Below are 25,164 nucleotides of genomic sequence, written 5' to 3'. Positions count from 1 at the left end.
TCACTCCCACCCCCCGCCCTCCTCCCCTTCCACCACCCCTAGTTCGTTTCCCAGAGTTAGCAGTCTTTATGTTCTGTCTCCCTTTCTGATATTTCCCACACATTTCTTCCCCCTTCCCTTATATTCCCTTTCACTATTATTTATATTCCCCAAATGAATGAGAACATATAATGTTTGTCCTTCTCCGACTGGCTTACTTCACTCAGCATAATACCCTCCAGTTCCATCCACGTTGAAGCAAATGGTGGGTATTTGTCATTTCTAATAGCTGAGTAATATTCCATTGTATACATAAACCACATCTTCTTTTTTTTTTTTTTTTTTTTTTTTTTTTTTTAAACCACATCTTCTTTATCCATTCATCTATCGATGGACACCGAGGCTCCTTCCACAGTTTGGCTATCGTGGCCATTGCTGCTATAAACATCGGGGTGCAGGTGTCCCGGCGTTTCATTGCATTTGTATCTTTGGGGTAAATCCCCAACAGTGCAATTGCTGGGTCGTAGGGCAGGTCTATTTTTAACTGTTTGAGGAACCTCCACACAGTTTTCCAGAGTGGCTGCACCAGTTCACATTCCCACCAACAGTGTATGAGGGTAAGACAAGTAACTTTCGCAACAGATCTATCCACAGAAATTTGGCCAGCCAGAAGAGTGGCACTATCTATTCAATGTGATGAATGGAAAAAATATGAAGCCAAGAATACTTTATCCAGTAAATCTTTCATTCTGAATAGAAGGGGAGATAAAGAGTTTCCCAGATAAACAAAAACTAAGATTTTATGACTACTAAACCAGCCCCACAAGAGATATTAAAGGGGACTCTTTGAGGGGGAAAACAAGTAACAAAGACTAGAAAAGAACAGAGAAATTAACCAGAAACACTAACTTTACAGGTAATACATGTCACTAAATTCTTATCTATTAATAATTACTCTAAATTTAAATGGACTAAATGCTCCAATCCAAAGACATAATGTATCAGAATGGATAAGGGACACCAGGGTGGCTCAGTGGTTGAGCGTCTGCCTTCAGTTCAGGGCATGATCCTAGTCCAAGGATCGAGTTCTGCACTAGGCTCCCTGCAGGGAGCCTTCTTCTCTCTCTGTGTCTCTGCCTCTCTCTCTGTGTCTCTCATGAATAAATGAATAAAATCTTTAAAAAAAAGAATGGATAAAAACAAGACCCATCTATGTGCTGCCTACAAGAGACTTACTTAAGACCTAAAAACACATTGAGAGTAAGGAGATGGAGAATGACCTATCATGCTAATGGACATCAAAAGAAAGCCAGAGTAGCCAGACATACTAGATTTTAAACCAAAGACAGTAGCAAAGAGATGGAGAAAAATAGTATATGATAAAAAAGGGGTCTATCCAACAAGAAAATCTAACAATTGTAAATATTTATGCCCCCGACCTGGGAGCACCTAAATATATAAATAAATTAATAACAAACCTAAAGAAATTCATTGATAACAATACAATAATTGTAGGGATTTTAACACCTCTGTTGCAGAAATGGACAGATCATCTAAGCATAAAATCAACAAGCAAACAATAGCTTTGAATGACACACTAAACCAGATGGATTTAACAGATATATTCAGAATATTTCATCCTAAATCAGAATACACATTCTTTTTGAGTGCACATGGGATATTTTCCAAAATATTTCACACACTGGGTCACAAGTCAGCCCTCAACAAGTACAAGACTGAGATTATCATATGATGCTCCACAATGTTATAAAACTTGAAGTCAACCATAAGAAAAAATTTGGAAAGAATACAAATACATGGAGGTTAAAGAGCATCCTACTAAAGAATGAATAGGTTAACCAGGAAATTAAAGAAGAAATTTATAAGTCAGGAAAGAACAGACATTGGTGAGGATGCAAAGAAAGGGGGACCCTCTTACATTGTTGGTGGGAATTGAAGCTGGTGGAGCCACTCTGGAAAACAGTATGGAGGTTCCTCAAGAAGTTAAAAATGGAGGTACCCTATGACCTAGCAAATGTACTATTATGTATTTACCCAAAGAATACAATGATCTGAAGGGGTACCGGCACTCCAATATTGATAGCAAAGTCCACAGTAGCCAACTTATGGAAAGAGCCCAGATATCCTTTGACAGATATATAGATGAGGAAGCTGTGGTAAGGAGGTCAGGGCAAGATGGCAGAAGACTAGGGGTCCTTGACACACCTGGTCCCACTAACTTACCTAGATAACTTTCAAAACATCCTGAATACCTATGAATTCAACCAGAGATTTAAAGAGAGAACAGCCGGAATGCTATAGAGAGAAGGGTTTTCACTTCTAGCAAGGTAGGAAGGTGGAAAAAAAAAATAAAAAAGAATCAAGTGGGGAAGGGGAACCGCAAGAAGCTGCATCCTGGACAGTAAAGCCCAGCCCTGCAGAAGCCAGAACTTTAAAAATCCACACAGGAGTCTCCCTGGATGGAAAAGTGCTCAGCAGGGAAATTGGGCAGAATTCCAGGAGGGGCAGTGAAGCCTCCAGTTTCCTGGAGTCACTATTAGTGGAAGTGTGCCTGGGGGAAAGTGCCCCACAAAGTGTGGACCCATCTTGGTAAGGGGCTGGAGCCTGCAGCCTAGGGCATTTGGGAGAAGCCAGTTGGTTAGGCAGGCCAGCCCCAGATGGAGGTGGTAGTGCATCTGCTGCCTTCGGGAGCTGCATCCCCCGGGAGCTCTATTCCAGCAGCACAAGGTCCTGGATCCCCAGGGAGCCAAGGTGACAAAGCCCATGATCCTGCATTCCCCCTGGGACAGCAGGAAGCAGGGAGGGCACAGGACAGTGAGAACTCTCCTGCCACTGGGTGACCTGCAAGCTGTGCAGATCAGTGGACTTGCACCTGCCCTGGGAGCATCTAGGCCAGTGCAGACTGGGAGACTGCATTAGTTACTACCAGGGAGCTGACTCCAGAGCTGGAGATCTTGTGGCTGCAATTGTTGTTCTTCCTTGTTTCACCTTGCGCCTGGGAGAGGCCAGCTGCCAGGGAATAGAGGCATCACAGGATTAAACAGCTCCCACAGAGCTGTGCACACACTTGAGAATCAGCACAGCAGACCCCTCCCCCAGAAGACAAGCTGGATGAACAGGGGAAGAGCAAGGTCTTGACCAAGAAGCGCTGGAAAGCTCCAAGGGAAGTCAAGGGATTTTAGAATATAGAACTAGAGGGTACTCCCACCCTTCCCCCCTTTTCCATTGCAACTCATTTTTATGTCAAACTAAAATTTTTCAATATTTTTCTCTTTTCCCACCTTAACTACAATATTATACACTTCTTCATTTTTAGGTTTCTTTCTTTTTGACTTTCATATTTCTACAATTATATGTCTTACATATATTAACTTTTTTTAAAATTTATTTTTATTGGAGTTCAATTTGCCAACATACAGCATAACACCCAGTGCTCATCCCATCAAGTGCCCCCCTCAGTGCCTATCACTCAGTCACCCCAACCCCCTGCCACCTCCCTTTCCACCACCCTTTGTTCATTTCCCAGAGTTAGGAGTCTCTCATGTTCTGTCACCTTCTCTGATATTTCCCACTCATTTGGTCTCCTTTCCCCTTTCTTCCCTTTCACTATTTTTTATATTCCCCAAATGAATGAGACCATATAATGTTTGTCCTTTTCTGATTGACTTATTTCACTCAGCATAATACCCTCCAGTTCCATCCACGTCAAAGCAAATGGTGGGTATTTGTCATTTCTAATGGCTGAGTAATATTCCATTGTATACATAGACCACATCTTTACTATTTAAAAATTTAATTTAAAAATGAAAATTTAAGAAGTTTGTTGGTGGCTGTCTGAGCTGGGTAAAAATACATATTGCATCTATATGCACAAAAAATAATGTGTAGGCTAATTCTCTTTTTAGTTCTTATTACAGGGAAAATTCTAGAAATGAGCACAGAACAGGCAAGAAGTGAATCAGGAGCCAGGGTTCTGGTGCTGGCTTGTTCACCAAACATCTGATGGTTGACTAGTCAACTCTCCTCACTCAAAAATGTTCACCTTTAAAATGGTTGAGTTGGATTAGATTGAGGTTCCTTCCATAACATCGTTTGTGTTCAGACCCCAGGTCATAGCAGGCAAGATGAGAAGGCGAGTGCTGGTGACCAAGCTCAACTACGAATATGTTAGTCATGAGCCCAAGAGTTTCTTTAATCTGGCTTCCTCCTTGCCAGATGTCTTTTCAGTTGCCTCTCTTGGCCTGAACTGGAGAATACGATTTCTTTTTTTTTTTTTAATTTTTTTTTATTTATTTATGATAGTCACAGAGAGAGAGAGAGAGAGAGGCAGAGACACAGGCAGAGGGAGAAGCAGGCTCCATGCACCGGGAGCCTGATGTGGGATTCGATCCCGGGTCTCCAGGATCGCGCCCTGGGCCAAAGGCAGGCGCCAAACCGCTGGGCCACCCAGGGATCCCTGAGAATACGATTTCTAATGGGGGTGTCCCCTTGTGGTGATGTCCAGGGAGGACCCTAATGTCTCTTGGCCCTGTGTATACAAGGCACTGTATTTACAGAGCTGCACCCAGGAGATCTTGGAGCAGATGGTCTGTGGCTTCAACTATTCCAACTCCCTAGATAATTATCAGTTGCACCAGGCCACCAAGGATCAGTGCTGTTCTGAGCTGTGTATGGGAAGAGGGTTCTCCACCCAAATATGGCCCCCACACAAACATGGAGAGAAACCTGGGACCCTCCCATAGTGTTTCCACATGAGTGTCCCATGGCCTCAACCACAAAGTGACCTGAACTTCCACACCTAGCCACCAGCTACGTGATGAAGTGGGAAGACACTCTTCACCTATGTTGGAATGGTGCAGAATATATTTAATGTTTTTGAGGGTTTGGGGAGGGGTTGTTTTGTTTTGTTTTTCATGACCTGAGGCGTATCTTTGCGTTTTATTACTGTTTTTATTATTTCACCGACTCATCCCAGATAGCCTATGTAGAACCCAGATCCACTGTCCCTGCAGAACTTCTCCAAGCCCTTACAAATCATCACACTAAAGAGGGTGATTTAATGAAAAAGGAAAGGGTGGGATGAAGCCATTCTATATGTTTCTCTGTAACCTGTTCTCTCTCAGAACACACCAAATCATTGTAGGCCCAACAGGTCTATAACCAACAGGTTACAGATATTTGCAGTACTCTGTAAATGACGCTGTCTGCCACAGTGATTCAGCCTTTTAAGGCCCTTGGCACTTGACCTGATGCCATTCTTTTGCCATTTCTGCAGTGGCCTTACGTGTCCTCACAGACTGTTTTAGTTGCTAGATCTGCCATAACATGGAACCCCAGATTAGGGGGAAGACCTCTGATTCCTCCTGGCCCCAGTAGCTGACTCTGTATTTTTTTAGAGATCCACCCGGGAAATATTTAATGAGCTGCTCCAAGGGTTCAACTACTCCATCTCTCCTGAGAAGTACAGGTACATTAGGCCACCAACTACATCAAGTGTCGGTCTGGGGTGAGAACAGGTCCACATTCATGCCCATTGTCAAGACCCAAAGATGATAAGGACAATCCCAGAACCCAGACTAGAAACAACTTGCTCCCCTGAGGCCTGCTGAGGAACGTGGTTTTCCCCTGACCCTCTTTCCCCATGTCAGGAACAGACCAAGTCACATCAGCTTAGGAGAAATGCCATGCAGCCCATGCTGTGGAGAAATCTCAGGCCTAACATATGTGATCTTGAACAGCATTTGAGATTCTAACCCTCCGAGTTCTATCGGCAGTGGGAATGTTTACTGATGACTCAATGGCATACTGGTCTTCATAAAAGCTATTAGCTGAGAGAAACGCTGTTGTTGCTCAGGTAACATAATGTGTTGAAGTTACCAACGGTTTACCATGTCTCCCCTAAAACCAATGGTACTTTGAAGCCTGTAACCTTTTTCTGTGTGGGCACTCAAGTCCCTTGTCCTGTACAAGGTCCCAAAGTGATGGGAGTCTTTAGTCTGAGCGCCAGACCCTGATCTTCCTAGTGGTTCATGGTTTGGAAGCTGACTATGGTGCCCCTCCTTGTCTCTCTTGTGTGAAAAGGAATCAACCCTGCCCCTGGGTGAGGCCTGCACCATGCTGATGCTCAAGGAAGACATGATGGAGAATTTTATACAGTCCCTGTATATTCCATATTCCATATTCCAGTATAGAAACCTCTCAAACATCTCAATAATTACCTGCATATACCAGGTGTTCATCACAGCCCAACAGGTTCTGGGCCAGCAGTTCAACAGGTAAGTGACCACACCATGCACAGCACAGGGGGTGAGGCTTGCCTCTACTACTGGTATGTTTGGGAATGTCATTGCACCTCTCTAAGTTTCCTTTTCCTCTCCTGAAATGTGATGTAGTAAGAAGATGAACTTCATGGGGCTACTGTGGGAAATCATGGGAGAAAAACATGGCATAGACTTACCTGGTGCCTGGCTCAGTAGAAAGGGCTTCTGGACATGCTGGGCATGTGTAGTAGTTCTCTCTCCCCAGTGAAGAGGCTCTGACATCAACCCTCATGGCCTGTGGCCCTTCCGCCTTTACAGAAGTGCATGGGAAGGAGGCAGTTTTCCTATTTGTAAAGGACTTCTGGGATTCCATCTAACTGGTCCTGCTACTTGTCCTTTAAGTGACCAGATTAGAGGTCACTGGGGGCAGGCAGAAGAGCTCAAAGTCCACTCAGTATATGGAAAGTACTGGTTGGAATTCCTTCATCCAATAATATATATTATGCATCTAGTATTGAAGACACATTTCTAGTCACTAAGATAATTGAAGGAATAAAGTAGATACAATGTCTGGGTCTCAATTCTAATCAGAGGGTCAGACGGTCAATCACTCTACACGCCATAAGCACCCATGTCCATAGTTTGTTAGATGTGACATCTTCATGGCCATCTCGAGTGAGGAATGGATCCACCTGTATTTGGGCCATTATAATGGACGATAAGATCAAGTAAGGGCACTGGGTGTCTCAGTCAGTTAGGACTCTGCCTTCAGGTCAATTCATGATCCTGGGTCCTGGGTTTGAGCCCTACATTGGGCTCTCTGCTCAGTAGGGAGTCTGCTTTTCCCATCCCCTTTGCTGTTTACCCTGCTTGTGTTCTCTCTCTCTCTCCAAATAAATAAATATACTTAAATTTTTTTTAAAGATCAAGTAAAACTTTGATTGATCTTTAGGTCCAGAAGGAGGGCCTTGCTGCCTCCACAGAGCACATTGGGAGACTACAGGGGTTGTGGCTGGGGAGGGACTTTCAGAGCCATGGAACTCCCAGATCTCTTGATTTCCATTTGGGAAGCCTTCATTTTGGGGACTTCCTGTGAAGAGGCAAATGAATCAAAGGGAGCTGCAAATGGGGTTCCAAGCCCTCTGGGAAGCAGAGCACAGTCTGGGCTGATTTGGTGCCCCAAACACCCATCCCTTCAACTGTCCTATTTTGCTCTACCTGCCCCTCTCCATACCACCTCTGCTGACCACCACACCTGGGGCTAAGAACAGAAGCTGTGGTGAGCAGACCACTCACCAATCTGCCACAAACCTAAGCCCTGGTACTGTTCTGCATGGAGTATGGAGTAGACGAGGCCCTTGGCCATGGCGAGAAAAGGATAAGTAGAAAAACAAGACTCATATAGGTTTTCTGGATGACCAGACCTTCCACTGCAAGGACAGCTATAGAAGGGTTGGAAGTCAGGCTGGGGCCATTCTCTGGAACCCATACAGAAAGAATGGTGCTATGGGAGTACCGTGTGGAAGGAAAGACCAGGCCTCTGACGCTACTCCACATGTGACTCTCCCCAGCACCTTCTCTCCCATCTTGGATACCTGGCCTGATGAGAAATTGCAGGATACCTGCACTATGCCTGTTTCAAAGTAAAGGAGGCCTGTGTGCATGCGAAGTTGCATGACTGGGACCTGAAATACCATGCCCTCCTTATCCTGATGCTGTGGGAACTTCTGGAGCTCACTGAGGCAGAGGCAGAGGGTAAGAAGGATTGCAAGCTGGGAAGACTATCTGGGATGGGGTTCAAGGGGTGGTTGTTCCTTTAACAGACATGGGATCTGTCCTGTTTTTGGAAGGGCACAGGGCAAGTCAGTCATGTGGACTAACATTTCTCTTTATCCTGTGCCAGTGCCAGCTCCATGGCTCCTTCCAGCTGCAGAACCAGAGAAAGGGTCTCCGATGGAGCTAGAGACACCCCTAGCTCTGTTTCAACCATCACCTCAAACGTCAGAGCCAACATCACCTCCATCAGTTGTTCCCAATCTGGAACAAGGGATTACATATTCTTTTGCATGTGTGCCTGGTCCTGAGCTGAAGTCAGTTTGACCACCAGATTTCCTGAGAATTGTGACTCCAACCCTAAAACTAGAGAGAGGCAACTCCAGCCCCAGAGGCTACCTGTCACTGGTGGGTAACTCCCAAGAACCAGTTGCATGAGGAGAAGCCCGGCCTCACGGACTTCCCTCCCAAGTTGGTGGCAGAGAAATTTACATCCATGGATGCAATGAGCAGCTGGGTTCTCAGGGCAGGGCTAGGGCAGACTTTTCTTCTGCTATCCTCTGCCCCAGATCTGCCTTTCCCTGATGTGGGCTTGTATGGCCTGGGTCCAAATCTCAGTTCCATCACTTATCAACCACATCAACCTGTCCAACTCCTCAAACCCAAGCTTTCACCGTTCAGCTGCAGACTGTGTCCTTGGGTGGGGGAGGGAAATTCATGGTGTGTGTCCAAGTCCACGGGTCAGACATCCATCTGCCTTGGAGGCCGAGCACCCTCTGCACTTATTAGGCAACTGATGTGTGCTTAAGTACAGGAAAGGCAGACAAACCTGTGGTTTAGCTATCCTGTGAGAATGTGCAGCTGAAAGGGAAGTAGGACCAGAGGGATGAACAGTTGGAGGGGAAGATGCCCCCTTGTGAGGAGCCACCTTGAACTGCTACCTGGAGCTTGAAGTTAGGGAGAATGATCAGGATGCAAATGCCCTCCTTCCATCCCCTGCCAGTATCTTCTGGCTCATCCTGTACTGGGTTCCCTCATTGAAGAGGAATGAAATGCAATCCAGGGACTGCAACCGGGCTCAGGCTACATTCTCAGCTTGCTGAGCTCCAGCTCTGACCTGAGGCCATTAGTCTTGCCTGTGAAATGGCTGTGTGAGTGAACATCCCCCTATTCTCTAGGATCTGTTCAGGAAGGTGCTGCCCCATCAGTGCCTGGGCTCCATCTGGTCCAAGCAGAATAAGCCTGGCAATGAGCATCTGGCACACACAGTCTGTGCCACCATCATCAAGTTCGGTGGTCTGGCCAACTGCATCATCACCACCTGCCTTGACAACCCAAGCATAACATCCCAGGACAGGTCCATGGTGGTGGAGCACTGAATCAAGGTGGCCAAAGCATGCTATGGGAGGTCTAGCTAACATGCTCTCCTGAGCCTGGGGAACTGCTCTTCCCTTTATCAGTTCTCAAGGTTGAAGTCTCTGGTCTAAGCTCTTCCTTCCAGGGACATGCTGACCTTTACTTGCATGGCCCAATGTTGGGATGCTCAGTTCCTACCTGGCTCCTTCCTTGAGTGAGGTAAAATGCCCACTTTCCCTAGCAGTGCTACTCGTTGGGTCTTCCGTGTGCCCTTCTGCAGGTCCCTGGACATCTGTCTCATCCAGGAGGGGAGACTGACACTGAGGGTACTGTAGCTCTTGGGAAAATAGGGCTCTTGCTACCCACCTGACAGCTCATTATCTTCCCTTCCCAAGCCTGTCAAATCCTGTGGAGCTACTCACTGCATGCCATCCTCTCTGCTCTGCAGAGTGCCTCAATTCACTGCCTAAAGAAGACATGGGCCAAAGTTTCCTGGTGAGTGGGCCTCTTTCCAGAAGGACCAGGACAGATGAGGGATCTCCCATATGCCTGTCCTTTCTGCACCCCCTCAGTCAGCCTGGACTTCCTGAGAGGCAGCAAACCTTGACTACAGGACATGGGCAGGCAGGCAAGCAGGTGATTTTCTCAGCCTTCGTGGGGACCACCATGCCTCCTGCTTTAGAAATCATTTTTCCCAAATGTGGGATGCCTGGGTGGCTCAGCAGTTAAGCGTCTGCCTTCAGCCCAGGGTGTGATCCTGGAGACCTGGGAATCAAGTCCCGCATCGGGCTCCTTGCATGGAGCCTGATTCTGCCTGTGTCTCTGCCTCTCTCTCTCTCTCTCTCTCTCAGTCTGTATGTGTCTCTCATGAATGAGGAAATAAAATCTTATAAAAAATCATTTTTCCCAAATGTCCCTATTTTGGGTGACTGGGCTGAGCTGAATTAAAAGTTTTCAGATGTGTACTTTATAGCAACTAAAGTCTCTGCCCAATTGAAACCGAAATCAACCAAAGCAGAGCTGTTCAATTAATATGGGAATGGGGGCACTGGATGACCCTCACGAGAGCTCTCTCCCATGTCTTCCAACCACCTGAGTGCTCAGAGAAACTCAAAGAAAACCCTCATCCAGCAGTTTGACACTTTTGGGTTCTCAAATCAAAGGGACTTGCACTCAATCCTGTCACATTATTCCTACTATGATCATGCCTTCTTTCCCTCTATTCAGGAAGAGCTTTCAAAATTTTATTTTATTTTTTAATGATAAATTTATTTTTTATTGTTGTTCAATTTGCCAACATACAGAATAACACCCAGTGCTCATCCCGTCAAGTGCCCCCCTCAGTGCCTGCCACCCAGTCACCCCCATTCCCCGCCCACCTCCCCTTCCACCACCCTAGTTCCTTTTCCAGAGTTAGAAGTCTCTCATGTTCTGTTTCCCTTTCTGATATTTCCTACCCATTTCTTCTCCCTTCCCCTCTATTCCCTTTCACTATTATTTATATTCCCCAAATGAATGAGACCATATAATGTGTGTCCTTCTCCAATTGACTTATTTCACTCAGCATAATACCCTGCAGTTCCATCCACGTCGAAGCAAATGGTGGGTATTTGTCATTTGTAAAGGCTGAGTAATATTCCATTGTATACCTAGAACACATCTTCTTCATCCATTCATCTTTCGATGGACACTGAGGCTCCTTCCACAGTCTGGCTATTGTGAACATTGCTGCTAGAAACATCGGGGTGCAGGTGTCCTGGCATTTCATTGCATCTGCATCTTTGGGTAAATCCCCAACAGTGCAATTGCTGGGTCGTAGGGCAGGTCTATTTTTAACCCTTTGAGGAACCTCCACACAGTTTTCCAGAGTGGCTGCACCAGTTCACATTCCCACCAACAGTGCAAAAGGGTTCCCTCTTCTCCGCATCGTCTCCAACATTTGTGGTTTCCTGCCTTGTTAATTTTCCCCATTCTCACTGGTGTGAGGTGGTATCTCATTGTGGTTTTGATTTGTATTTCCTTGATGGCAAGTGATGCAGAGCATTTTCTCATGTACATGTTGGCCATGTCTATGTCTTCCTCTGTGAGATTTCTCTTCATATCTTTTGCCCATTTCATGATTGGATTGTTTGTCTCTTTGCTGTTGAGTTTAATAAGTTCTTTATAGATCTTGGAAACTAGCCCTTTATCTGATACGTCATTTGCAAATATCTTCTCTCATTCTGTAGTTTGTCTTTGAGTTTTGTTGACTGTATCCTTTGCTGTGCAAAAGCTTCTTATCTGGATGAAGTCCCAATAGTTCATTTTTGCTTTTGTTTCTTTTGCCTTCGTGGATGTATCTTGCAAGAAGTTACTGTGGCCGAGTTCAAAAAGGATGTTTCCTGTGTTCTCCTCTAGGATTTTGATGGAATCTTGTCTCACATTTAGATCTTTCATCCATTTTGAGTTTATCTTTGTGTATGGTGCAAGGGAGTGGTCTAGTTTCATTCTTCTGCATGTGGATGTACAATTTTCCCAGCACCATTTACTGAAGAGACTGTCTTTCTTCCAGTGGATAGTCTTTCCTCCCTTATCGAATATTAGTTGACCGTAAAGTTCTCAATGGGGAAGCACAGGGAGCCTTTCCCCTAAGATCAGGAACAAGACAGGGATGTCCAGTCTCACCACTGCTATTCAACATAGTACTAGAAGTCCTAGCCTCAGCAATCAGACAACAAAAAGACATTAAAGGCATTCAAATTGGCAAAGAAGAAGCCAAACTCTCCCTCTTCGCTGATGACATGATACTCTACATAGAAAACCCAAAAGACTCCACCTCAAGATTGCTAGAACTCATACAACAATTTGGCAGTGTGGCAGGATACAAAATCAATGCCCAGAAGTCTGGCATTTCTATGCACTAACAATGAGACTGAAGAAGGCGAAATTAAGGAGTCAATCCCATTTACAATTGCACCCAAAAGCGTAAGATACCTAGGAATAAACCTATCCAAAGAGGTAAAGGATCTATACCCTAAAAACTATAGAACACTTCTGAAAGAAATTGAGGAAGACACAAAGAGATGGAAAAATATTCCATGCTCATGGATTGGCAGAATTAATATTGTGAAAATGTCAATGTTATCCAGGGCAATTTACACGTTCAATGCAATCCCTGTCAAAATACCATGGACTTTCTTCAGAGAGTTAGAACAAATTATTTTAAGATTTGTGTAGAATCAGAAAAGACCCCAAATAGCCAGGGGAATTTTAAAAAAGAAAACCATAGCTGGCGGCATCACAATGCCAGATTTCAGGTTGTACTACAAAGCTGTGGTCATCAAGACAGTGTGGTACTGGCACAGAAACAGACACATAGATCAATGGAACAGAATAGAGAACCCAGAAGTGGACCCTGAACTTTATGGCCAACTAATATTCGATAAAGGAGGAAAGACTATCCACTTCAAGAAAGACAGTCTCTTCAATAAATGGTGCTGGGAAAATTGGACATTCACATGCAGAAGAATGAAACTAGACCACTCTCTTGCACCATACACAAAGATAAACTCAAAATGGATGAAAGATCTAAATGTGAGACAAGAGTCCATCAAAATCCTAGAGGAAAACACAGGCAACACCCTTTTTGAACTCAGCCACAGTAACTTCTTGCAAGATACATCCACGAATGCAAAAGAAACAAAAGCAAAAATGAACTATTGGGACTTCATCCAGATAAGAAGCTTTTGCACAGCAAAGGATACAGTCAACAAAACTAAAAGACAAACTACAGAATGAGAGAAGATATTTGCAAATGACATATCAGATAAAGGGCTAGTTTCCATGATCTATAAAGAATTTATTAAACTCAACAGCAAAGAGACAAACAATCCAATCATGAAATGGGCAAAAGACATGAAGAGAAATCTCACAGAGGAAGATATAGACATGGCCAACATGTACATGAGAAAATGCTCTGCATCACTTGCCATCAGGGAAATACAAATCAAAACCTCAGTGAGATACCACCTCACACCAGTGAGAATGAGGAAAATTAACAAGGCAGGAAACCACAAATGTTGGAAACGATGCGGAGAAAAGGGAACCCTCTTACTGTTTGGTGGGAATGTGAACTGGTGCAGCCACTCTGGAAAACTGTGTGGAGGTTCCTCAAAGGGTTAAAAATAGACCTGCCGTCCGACCCAGCAATTGCACTGCTGGGGATTTACCCCAAAGATTCAGATGCAATGAAACGCTGGGACACCTGCACCCCGATGTTTCTAAGAGCAATGTCCACAATAGCCAAACCATGGAAAAAGCCTCGGTGTCCATCGAAAGATGAATGGATAAAGAAGATGGGGTTTATGTATACAATGGAATATTACTCAGCCATTAGAAACGACAAACATCTGCCATTTCCTTCAACGTGGATGGAACTGAAAGGTATTATGCTGAGTGAGATAAGTCAATTGGAGAAGGACAGTGTATGTTCTCATTCATTTGGGGAATATAAATAATAGTGAAAGGGAATATAAGGGAAGGGAGAAGAAATGTGTGGGAAATATCAGAAAGGGAGACAGAACATGAAAGACTCCTAACTCTGGGAAACGAACTAGGTGTGATGGAAGGGGAGGACTGCGGGGGGTGAGGGTGAATGGGTGACGGGCACTGAGGGGGGCACTTGACAGGATGAGCACTGGGTGTTATTCTGTATGTTGGCAAATTGAACACCAATAAAAAATAAATTATTATTTAAAAAAATTTCCTCCTTAAAAAAAGAAAAAAACAAAGTAAATCGTATAACTGTATAAAGGGTATTTAGAGACCAAAGCCCCTCCTTATCTCAGCTCAGGGGATCCCTACCATGTCTTTTCTCACCCCAGCAGAGGCCTGGAGTGTGATTCTCTGGAGAGGCCTCTGAATTGGTGGAGCCAGGCCATCCTTGAAACAACAATCAGAATATAGTGCTTAAAACTAACCCACCGACGATACGGGGAGTTCCAGATGCCAGGCACATGCCGAGACACAAACTCAAATTCTAAAGACCCTAACTCTAAACTTAATCCTAACCTTAATCTAACCATAGCACTAGATATATCACTAACAGAAAACCAAACACAAACCACAAACCCCTAAGACATACAACCGACCCTAATGCCAGCCCTAACCCTAACCCTGACCCTAACCCGTAACCCTAACCATGAACTTGGCCCTGACCTTGACCATGACCCTAACCGTGACTCTAACCCTACCCTGACCAAAACCTAACCATAACTATGACCCTGACCCTAACCTTAACCCCTAACCCCCACACTGACCCTAATCCTAACCCTACACCCTAACCCTGACCCCTAACCCTAACCACTAACCCTGACTCTGACCCTGACCCTAACCCTAGAGCGCTAGTGTCTATGAGTTAACAATATCGGTTTGTCACTGCATCTCCACGTGAAAATTTTAGAAAGGTTCTAAATCATTCTGGTGATAGGCTATTTGCAAGCTGCAGGCCAGGAGAGATTCTTTCAGTATTAAACACCTGGCCTTTCCACTGAGCCAACACACCGAAGTGTGGGGCTATCTTTTAATGTCCCTCAGGTGTGAGTGCTCATTGAGGGGTACATCTGAGAAGGCTGGTTTCAAAGTGAAGCAGACCACCTTTCCACTGCCAGTAAGCAACCCTTGAAGAGGGGTCTACCTTCTTTTTGAAGAGGCCAGTGGAAACCTACATTCAATTATCTGTGGCTTCCCAGAGGCCCTCCATTCCATATTTACCAGGCCTCCAAAACTGCCATAGATGTAGGTTTAAGCTTCCTTGATCGAGAAGCTAGCCAGCTAGGAATGCCTGAGTCACAGAATTAATACCAGCTCATTTCTAATGTGCCTCCACAGCTGCTGGGAATGTAAGGTTTAAATCACCTATAAGAGAGGCCTAATGCAGAGCTTCCCTCAGGAAAAGTTTTGTCCTTAGATATAAGTAGACTGCTTTCCCTTTGTGCTTCCAACACAGCTGAGGACACTAGGTTTCAACTCCCTGATGTGAGAAGCTAGTTGGAAGATGCATTCTAGAAAGCCTTGTCTCCAAGTGTGTTTTCCAGTGCATTTTAGTTCTCCTCCAAACACACTATGTAACTTCTAACCCCTTAATTGAGTGGTGAGTGAAAAGCTGCCTTCAGAGGATGCTCGTACCCAGGGTACTGGACAGCAAGTTTCATTGGGTCTCGTCCATCGTTGAGCCAAGGCCTACCTCCCTAAAGACAAAGGCTAGATGAAATTTCCTCCATAGAAGGCTGTGTCACAGAGTTCCTATATCTCCCTGTACCTGCACCTCCACACCAACATTTGAGAGAGGTTCTAACTCATTCTGGTGTTAGACTAGTTGCAAGCTGTAGGCCAGGAAAGCTTTTTCTAAGTGTTAAGTGCCTGGCTTTTCCACTCTGCCAACACACCAACGTGTGGGGTTAGCTGTTAAGCTCCCTCAGGGTGAGTGCTCGTTGAAGGGTACCTCTGGTAAGAGTTGGCTTTCTTCTTCTTTTTTTTTTAAGGGCTTGGCTCTCAAAGTGAAGCAGACAACATTCCACTGCCCATATGCAACCCTGTGGAGAGGGCTCTACCTTCTTTTTGAAGATGCTAGTATAAACCTGTATTCAAGGAAATGTGGTGTCCCAGAGGCACCCTGGAGCATATGTACCACACCTCCAAATCTGTTGTTGAGATAGTTTTGAACTGCCTTGATGTAGGGGTTAGCCATCTAGAAAGCCGAGTCTCTAATTATGGCCAGTTCATTGCCACTGATCCTTCACAGCTGCTGTGGGGGTAGAGTCTATCTCACCTATGTGAGAAGCCTAGTGCAGAGCTTCCCTCAGAGAAAGATTTGTCCTCAGAGATAAGTAGACTGCTTTCCCTTTGCACCAGCACCACTGCTGAGACATATAATTTAAACTCCCTGATGTGAAAAGCTTATCAGAGGGGCATTCCAGGAAGACCTATATCCCCTAGGGGTGAGCAGCACCTTACATGGCCCCTCCAAACTTACTAAGGAGCTGGATTCAAAAACCACTCATTGAGAAGCCAGTGGATAGCTGACATTAAGGTAAGCTTCTGCTTAGGGTCCAAGACAGCCAGTTCCATTGCGTCTCAAGGCTAATGTGGGACCGGAGCCTACCACCCGCCTGGGAGGGGCTAACTGAAAGTTCCACTCAAGGGATGCTAGTTCCTCAGTGTTCAGGAGGTTGCAAGGAATATGCACCTCCACAACCACTGAGGAGAGGTTGTGCTAACTCACCCGGTGACAGATTCATGGTCAGCTACAGGAAAGCTGCTTTCTCATTGAAAAGTACCTGGCCTCTGCCCTTGCCCCTCCCCCACTGAGGTTGGACCTAGCTGCTAACCTCCCTCAGCTGTGAGGGCTGGCATGTTGAAAGGTTCCCTCCAGAAGAGTCTGGTTCTCACACTGAAGCCCACAGCCTTGCCACTGTCCAGGGTCCTCTGTCTGCTGGGCTGAGAGGTTTGACTTTCCTCATAGAAGGGGCCAGTGGAGAGCTAGACTCAGGTACTGTGGTGTCCCAGAGGCCCTCCAGCACTTGGGACAGCCCCTCCACACTTTGTGGAGAGATAGGTTTGAACTCCCCTCATCGAGAAGCTAGCCTTCTGGGAAGGTCTGAGCATCAGAACTCAGGCCAGCTCATTTTCATTTTCTCCCCACAGCTGCTGGGGAGGCATGGTCTCACAGGCCTCTGGGAGAGACCTAGGGGGTGAGCTTAGTCAGGGGGAGCTTTGTCCTCAGAGGAAAGTAGCCTGGTTTCCCTTGGTGCCACTATCACTGCTGAGATACTTGTTCCCACAACTAGAGATGAGAAGCTAGTCTTCAGGGGATGCTCCAGAAAGGCCTAGGGCCCCTAGGGGTGGACAGCACGTTCCAGGCCCCCCAAACATCTTGAGCACCTGGCTTCTCAAGCCCTTCCTGGAGAGGCCAGTGGAAAGTGGCCCTCTCGGGACCTTCGGCCCAGGGTTCAGGACAGCTTCTTCCATTGGGTCTGCAGCCTGAGGTGGGGCCAGAGCCACCTCCCAACTAGGGAGGCGGGCTAGCTGAAAGTTTCCCTCAAGGAAGGCTAGCTCCTCAGCTTTCAGAAGCTTGCAGAGTCATTTCACCTTCACAAACTGTGTGGAGAGGGTGTGCTAACTCAGTCCCATGACAGACTCCTGGTCAGCTGCAAGCCAGGAAATCTGCTTTCTCAATGCAAAGTACCTGGCCTCTGCCCTTGCCCCTCGCCAACCTAGGGTGGAGCTAGCTGCTAACCTCCTTCAGCTGTGAGGGCTCCTTGTAAAGTTCCCTCAGGGAGGGTTTGGTTCTCAGACTGAAGCCCCCAGCCTTGCCACTGCCCAGCCTTGTCTGCTGAGTGGAGAGGTTCAATCCTCCTCACAGAAGGGGCCAGTGGAGAGCAGGAGTCAAGGAACTGTGGTATCCCAGAGGCCCTACAGAGCTTTTTTGGACTACCCCTCCAAACATTCTGGGGGGAAAGGTTTAAACTCCCTTCCTTGAGAAGCTATCATTCTGGGAAGGCCTAAGCCTCAGAACTCAGGCCAGCTCATTTCCATTATGCCCCCACAGCTCCTGGGTAATCAGGGTCTTACAGGCCTCTGAGAGAGGCCTAGTGTGAGCTTAGTCTGGGAAAGCTGATGTGAGAAAGGGGGTTAAAATAGCCATTCACTACATAAATCCTGTTCTGGGATATCCATATAGTGCCTCTTGGGGTGAGGAGCACTGAAAAAGAGGTAATTATTGATCATGATCTTGTTTAGGATATAAAAGGGAAACAATGGGCAGAACTCCCTTTGTTCAAAACATTTTTCTTTCTCCTTTTAGTTTGTTTTGTTTTGTTTTTCTAGTCCAGGTATTTGAGGGCACCTGGTTGGCTCCATGTGACTCTTGATTGGTGGGGGTGGTGAGTTCCAGCCAGCACCATGTCTGTTGGATTGGTGTAGAGATCACTTGAAAGTAAAAAGCTTTCAGACACCTGGGTGGCTTGGCAGTTGAGGCTCTCCCTTTGACTCCAGGTGTAATTCCAGAGTGCAGGAATAAAGTCCCACATTGCACTCCCCGCAGTAAGCCTGCTTCTCCCTCTGCCTAGGTCTCTGCCTCTATCTCTCCCTCTCTTTCTGTGTGTTTCTCATGAAAAAGGTAATTTAAAAAAATCAATCACAATAAAAAGCTTTGAAAAACAAAAGAGGCCACAGGACAAGGAAAAGCAATAACTATCAAAGATATACACCTGCAAGCATTAAGAAGTCATAGGAAAACCTAAACAGTGGTGGCAGAGGATAGGACCCCAGAGGTGACAAAACATCCCATCTAGGTGCTATGGCACTTTAATGCTTTCTGGGACTAGTAGGGACCTTTCAAAAACTTCACCCTCCAATCCAGACAAGCCCCTCCAGCAAGAATTCCTCTGATTAAAGGTTATCACGTTAGCATCAATTGGCCATTGGCTTTTAAGGGTTTCATTTCTGAGCCTCTCTTGGCCTTCTCACCTGTATGAATCCCTGATCCCACTTCACAGCATCCACCCACCCCAGGATGAAAACTGTTCCCTGTAAATCCTACATCCTGAGCACTATGAAAGCTACTGATGAGACACCCACAAGAGATCAATGAAGCAAGTCATGTGACTCAGAAGGCAGTTAAGTCTAGCATCTAGCGAGTTGAAAGCATTGACCAAACATCAGAAACTTGAAAAGAAGGATTTTCTTTCAAAGGAATCCTTCCTCATTTGGCTAAACTACGTGGATTCCTGGTATTTCCTCCACCTGGAAGGCAACTGAGCAGGAGGCTGCTCAGCAGAAGAAAGGTGAAGACTTCACGTTGGTTTCTCAAGGACATGTATTTCCTGGCTGTGGCTCCAACAGTCAGAGAGGCATGTGCCTCCACACATGATTGGTGCACCTCCTGAGTGCCAGCACCACGTCAGATGGGTGTAGAGATGACCTCGACAAGCTAGACAGGCAGAGGATTTAGAGACACTATGGCCCTCCCCTTTTGCCTCCTTTGGGTGACCCAGGACTGATCCCAGGGTGTGGGATTGTTGGATCCTCCAGTAAGAGCAAGTGCAGCTTGCAAAAGCAGTTCTTGAGGTGGCGGTGGAGAGCGGGGCAACACCCTGAAGGGAGGGAGGGAGGCCACGAAGGAGGTAGAATCCAAAGACGCTGGAAAGGAGGATGTCCCAGAGACACCACCTTAACCTCCACCCTCTCAGCGTCTGGGGCCTGACCCTGAGGATGACTGACCTTGGTGTCAGCCCTATAAACTGGGGCGGGGGAGCAGAAGAGTTTATCCCCAACAAGCTTCAGGTGGCAGAACCTTCCTGAGCAAAGACCCCAAGCAGTGGCAAACCCTAAATGCTTGTCTATTGGGTTGAACAAGATGACGAGATTTTGGAAAAGTAACTCAACTATGTGGGGAGGCTAAAAGAACATAATGATTTTCTTATTTTTTTTAAATAACAAGATGTTTGTCCAGAATTCTCATTCTCATGCTCAACTTCCTGTCCTTGAAGATAAGAATGTCATTACTACTCCCCTCCTGACACTCCCCTCCAAGTCATCTTCCAGGGGCATGGGAGGGGGTGTGCTTCTTGGGAGGAAAAGTAGGGGAGTCAGCACACTCTCTTTCCACCTGCTGGGGAGAGGTGGTGTACTTTTTGTGTTTCTTTGCTGCTGCAGCTACTTTTTAAGTGTCTATAATTCAAAAAAGTATTCTGGTTGCCTTTATATTCAAGTCTTATCTTTGATTTGACTTTTGATGGAAGGAGGGAGGGTGGGCCACATTTTCTTCTGCCATGGTGGAGAAGGATAAGATGGGCTCAGACCTGTGCATATTCTTTTCTGTCATTGGGGTGAGCAGAGGATTTGGATTCAGCTCTTGAAGGATGGAATCTAATTTTTCTGTCAACAGTCAGGCAAAATATCAGGCGAACAGAGGGTGAGTAAAGGTTAGAGAACATTGACAAGATTGATTATAGATGCTGGAGTTTCCAGAGCAATGATTTCATCAGAGGCATGTTAATGTCAAAGATTTCTGGGGACCATGTTTATAGATGCCTTGGCGTATATGTCCTTTCAAATTGACAGTTACTTCCAGTTACTTTAGCATATTGTCTCCGGCTCAAGTGAGCAGTGTGGTCATGAAATTATAATATGGGGGATGGAATTGTACCAGAGAAAGGGAGACAGCATCAAGTCATTGGGCCTAAGTCATGTATAAAAGAGTGACTCTCTACAGTAGATTGAGGCAGAAGGAGGCCAGCTAGGTTTTTGTTTTGTTGGTTGGGTATCTGTGGCAATGGGGTGGGTGTGGGTGGCTGTTGTTTGTTTTCTGGAAGAGGTGAAAGAACTCTTCAAGTGGAAGTATTTGCACACAGGGTCTGGCAGGATGGGAGGGTGTGGGTCAGTCCATTCACTGAGAAAGCAGGAAAATCAGGCTTTTTAAGAATTAGGCAATGGGAAGAGTTTAGCTTTGCTCCTCTCAGCAAGTGCCAACTCAGCAGAAACAATAAAACATTCCCAGAATGAATTGATTTGCAGAAGCCAGTTCTTGAAAAAATGAAATGGAAGGAGCACCTGGCTGGCTCAGTCAGAAGAACACTCAACACTTGATCTCAGTCAGGGTCATGAGTTTGAGCCCTATGTTGTGTCTAGAGGTAATGAAAAATGAATGAACAAACTTTAAAACATTAAGTATGTATGAGGCACCTGGGTGTCTCAGCAGTTGAGCATCTGCCTTCAGCTTGGGGTGTCATCCTGAGGTCCTGGGATTGAGTCTCACATCAGGTTCCCTGTAGGGAGCTTGCTTCTCTCCCTCTGGCTTTGTCTCTGCCTCTCTCTGTGTATGTCTCTCATGAATAAGAAATAAAATTTAAAAAATATAAAAATTTTAAAAATGGGACGGAAAGATAATGTGGTGAGAAGGATGTGAACCTACCTAAAATGCTCCATTGTAGGTGATGTCTATTTTTAACCACAACTTTAAAAAGGACTCTCTTTCCTTGGCTCAGAGTAAGGGAGTTCTTGGGTCAGGTTGGAGGGGGTCCTGTCATCCACAGTGTGGAAAAAGCAGGGTTCAGCAATCTGGAATATTTTCTTCCTCTCCATGTAGACAGACGTGGTCACTGATGTCATCCCTGTAAAGGCAAGGCAAGAAGGAAGAACTTCAGCCTTTCAAGCACCTTCTAGGGGTATCTGGGAGGAGCAGTCAGATTGAGCATCTGACTCTTGGTTTCATCTGCCAGGAGGTGGCGCTCTTGACTCACCCGGTAAGGCTGTGGGGAACTCTGCAAGGAAGGTATCCGGCCAACATTTTCCAAGGGGGCTTTACTGGCTCCAGAAAGTCCATCTGAGTTTCTTAAAGCTGTCTGAGATCCTATCCAAGTCTATGCATGTGTCTTAAGGATGAGATTCCAGGGGCACCTGGCCTGCTCAGTCAGTAGAAAGCATGACTCCTGACCTCAAGGTTGTGAGTTCAAGCCCTATGTTGGGAGTAGACATTACTTTACAAAATAAAACCGAGGGGGGAGGCGGGTGGGGTAGGAAGGGGCATGGGATGCCATTCCAGTCAAGGCCTTGGTAATGAGTTTAATAAGTTCTTTATAGATCTTGGAAACTAGCCTTTCATCTGACACGTCATTTGCAAATATCTTCTCCCATTCTGTAGGTTGTCTTTGAGTTTTGTTGACTGTATCCTTTGCTGTGCAAAAGCTTCTTATCTTGATGAAATCACAATAGTTCATTTTTGCTTTTGTTTCTTTTGCATTCGTGGATGTATCTTGCAAGAAGTTACTGTGGCCGAGTTCAAAAAGGGTGTTGCTTGTGTTCTCCTCTAGGATTTTGATGGACTCTTGTCTCACATTTAGATCTTTCATCCATTTTGAGTTTATCTTTGTGTCTGGTGAAAGAGAGTGGTCTAGTTTCATTCTTCTGCACGTGGATGTCCAATTTTCCCAGCACCATTTATTGAAGAGACTGTCTTTCTTGAAGTGGATAGTCTTCCCTCCTTTGTCGAATATTAGTTGACCATAAAGTTGAGGGTCCACTTCTGGATTCTCTATTCTGTTCCATTGATCTATGTGTCTGTTTTTGTGCCAGTACCACACTGTCTTGATGACCACAGCTTCGTAGTACAACCTGAAATCTGGCATTGTGATGCCCCCAGCTATGGTTCTCTTTTTTAAAATTCCCCTGGCTATTCGGGGTCTTTTCTGATTCCACACAAATCTTAAAATAATTTGTTCCAACTCTCTGAAGAAAGTCCATGGTATTTTGATAGGGATTGCATTGAACGTGTAAATTGCCCTGGATAACATTGACATTTTCACAATATTAATTCTTCCAATCCATGAGCATGGAATATTTTTCCATCTCTTTGTGTCTTCCTCAATTTCTTTCAGAAGTGTTCTATAGTTTTGAGGGTATAATCTTTTACATCTTTGGTTAGTTTTATTCCTAGGTATCTTATGCTTTTGGGTGCAATTGTAAATGGGATTGACTCCTTAATTTCTCTTTCTTCAGTCTCATTGTTAGTGTATAGAAATGCCATTGATTTCTGGGCATTGATTTTGTATCCTGCCACGCTGCCAAATTGCTGTATGAGTTCTAGCAATCTTTGGGGGGGGGGGGGGCTTTCGGGTTTTCTATGTAGAGTATCATGTCATCGGCAAAGAGGGAGAGTTTGACTTCTTCTTTGCCAATTTGAATGCCTTTAATGTCTTTTTGTGTCTGACTGCTGAGGCTAGGACTTCTAGTACTATGTTGAATAGCAGTGGTGAGAGTGGACATCCCTGTCTTGTTCCTGATCTTAGGGGAAAGGCTCCCAGTGCTTCCCCATTGAGAATGATACTTGCTGTGGGCTTTTTGTAGATGGCTTTTAAGATGTCGAGGTATGTTCCCTCTATCCCTACACTCTGAAGAGTTTTGATCAGGAATGGATGCTGTATTTTGTCAAATGCTTTCTCTGCATCTAATGAGAGGATCATATGGTTCTTGGTTTTTCTCTTGCTGATATGAAGAACAAAAGCAAAAATGAACTATTGGGACTTCATCAAAATAAGAAGCTTTTGCACAGCAAAGGATACAGTCAACAAAACTCAAAGACAACCTACAGAATGGGAGAAGATATTTGCAAATGACATATCAGATAAAGGGCTAGTTTCCAAGATCTATAAAGAACTTATTAAACTCAACACCAAAGAAACTAACAATCCAATCATGAAATGGGCAAAGGACATGAACAGAAATCTCACAGAGGAAGACATAGACATGGCCAACACACACATGAGAAAATGCTCTGCATCACTTGCCATCAAGGAAATACAAACCAAAACCACAAGGAGATACCACCTCACAGCAGTGAGAATGGGGAAAATTAACAAGACAGGAAACCACAAATGTTGGAGAGGATGCGGAGAAAAGGGAACCCTCTTACACTGTTGGTGGGAATGTGAACTGGTGCAGCCACTCTGGAAAACTGTGTGGAGGTTCCTCAAAGAGTTAAAAATAGACCTGCCCCACGACCCAGCAATTGCACTGTTGGGGATTTACCCCAAAGATGCAGTTGCAATTGAAACGCCGGGACACCTGCACCCCGATGTTTCTAGCAGCAATGTCCACAATAGCCAAACTGTGGAAGGAGCCTCGGTGTCCATTGAAAGATGAATGGATAAAGAAGAGGGGGTTTATGTATACAATGGAATATTACTCAGCCATTAGAAGTGACAAATACCCACCATTTGCTTCAACATGGATGGAACTAGAGGGTATTATGCTGAGTGAAATGAGTCAATAGGAGAAGGACAAACATTATATGTTCTCATTCATTTGGGGAATACAATAGTGAAAGGGAATAGAAGAGAAGGGAGAAGAAATGTGTGGGAAATATCAGAAAGGGAGACAGAAGATAAAGACTTCTAACTCTGAGAAACGAACTGGTGGTGGAAGGGGAGGAGGGCGGGGGTTGGGGGTGAATGGGTGATGGGCACTGAGCGGGGCATTTGACAGGATGAGCACCGGGTGTTATTCTGTACGATGGCAAATTGAACACCAATAAAAAATAAATTTATTATATAAAAACAAAACAAAACAAAAAGTTCACATCATGAGGCACCTGGGTGGCTCAAAGGTTGAGCATCCATCTTTGGCTCAGGGCGTGATCCCAGGGTCCCGAGATTGAGTCCCTCATCAAGCTCCCCACAGGGAGCCTGCTTCTCCCTCTGCCTATGTTTCTGCTTCTGTGTGTGTGTCTCTCATGAGTAAATAAATAAAAATCTAAAAAAATTCTAAAAAAAAAAAAGAAAAAAATGTCTTTTCTTCTCTGTTACAATCTCTTATCAAGAGTAGACTAACAATGCAAGAAAATCTTGTCATTTTAACTGAGAGAAAAGGCAAATCTCTATATTATACCAGTGTACTTGTAAAACTCACTTCTCCCAATCTCAGTCAGTCCTGACCATGCATATAATTCCTTTACAAAAAGTCTCCTTCAAGGGATATCTGGGTGGCTCAGCGGAAGGGCAGATGCCTTTGGCTCTGGTCGTGATCCTGGGATCTGGGATTGAGTCCCATATCAGGCTCTTGCGAGGAGCCTGCTTCTCCCTCTACCTATGTCTCTGCCTCTCTCTGTGTGTCTCTCATGAATAAATAAATCTTTTTTTTTTAAAGTGTCCTTCAGAAACACCTTCTACAACGTCCTTTTTCATTTGGAGTCAGTCTTAAGTTTTCTTTCTCTAAACAGCCAGGCTCTGGGACGTCTGGG

General features: G+C 45.2%; 1 protein-coding gene across 2 annotated transcripts in view; it reads left to right on the top strand.

Moving 5' to 3' along the window:
* MGAT1 (alpha-1,3-mannosyl-glycoprotein 2-beta-N-acetylglucosaminyltransferase) overlaps positions 1-10,289 on the top strand; it is a 39,701-nt gene extending 29,412 nt beyond the window's left edge. Inside the window, exons 3-6 of one of the 2 annotated variants that reach the window (XR_007413873.1) lie at positions 6,082-6,275; positions 7,832-8,015; positions 8,164-8,441; positions 9,785-10,289. The gene's annotated coding sequence lies outside the window, so the exon portion shown is untranslated. Of the gene's footprint in view, positions 1-6,081; positions 6,276-7,831; positions 8,016-8,163 lie in introns of both variants that reach the window. The other variant, XR_007413871.1, reaches the window with a different exon arrangement.
* Positions 10,290-25,164: the final 14,875 nt, after the last annotated feature.

This window comes from Canis lupus, chromosome 11, assembly GCF_003254725.2.
Source record: "Canis lupus dingo isolate Sandy chromosome 11, ASM325472v2, whole genome shotgun sequence".
Lineage (NCBI taxonomy): Eukaryota > Metazoa > Chordata > Mammalia > Carnivora > Canidae > Canis > Canis lupus.
The sequence above is the reverse complement of the archived record's forward strand: the minus strand, read 5'-3'. Positions and strand labels throughout refer to the sequence as shown.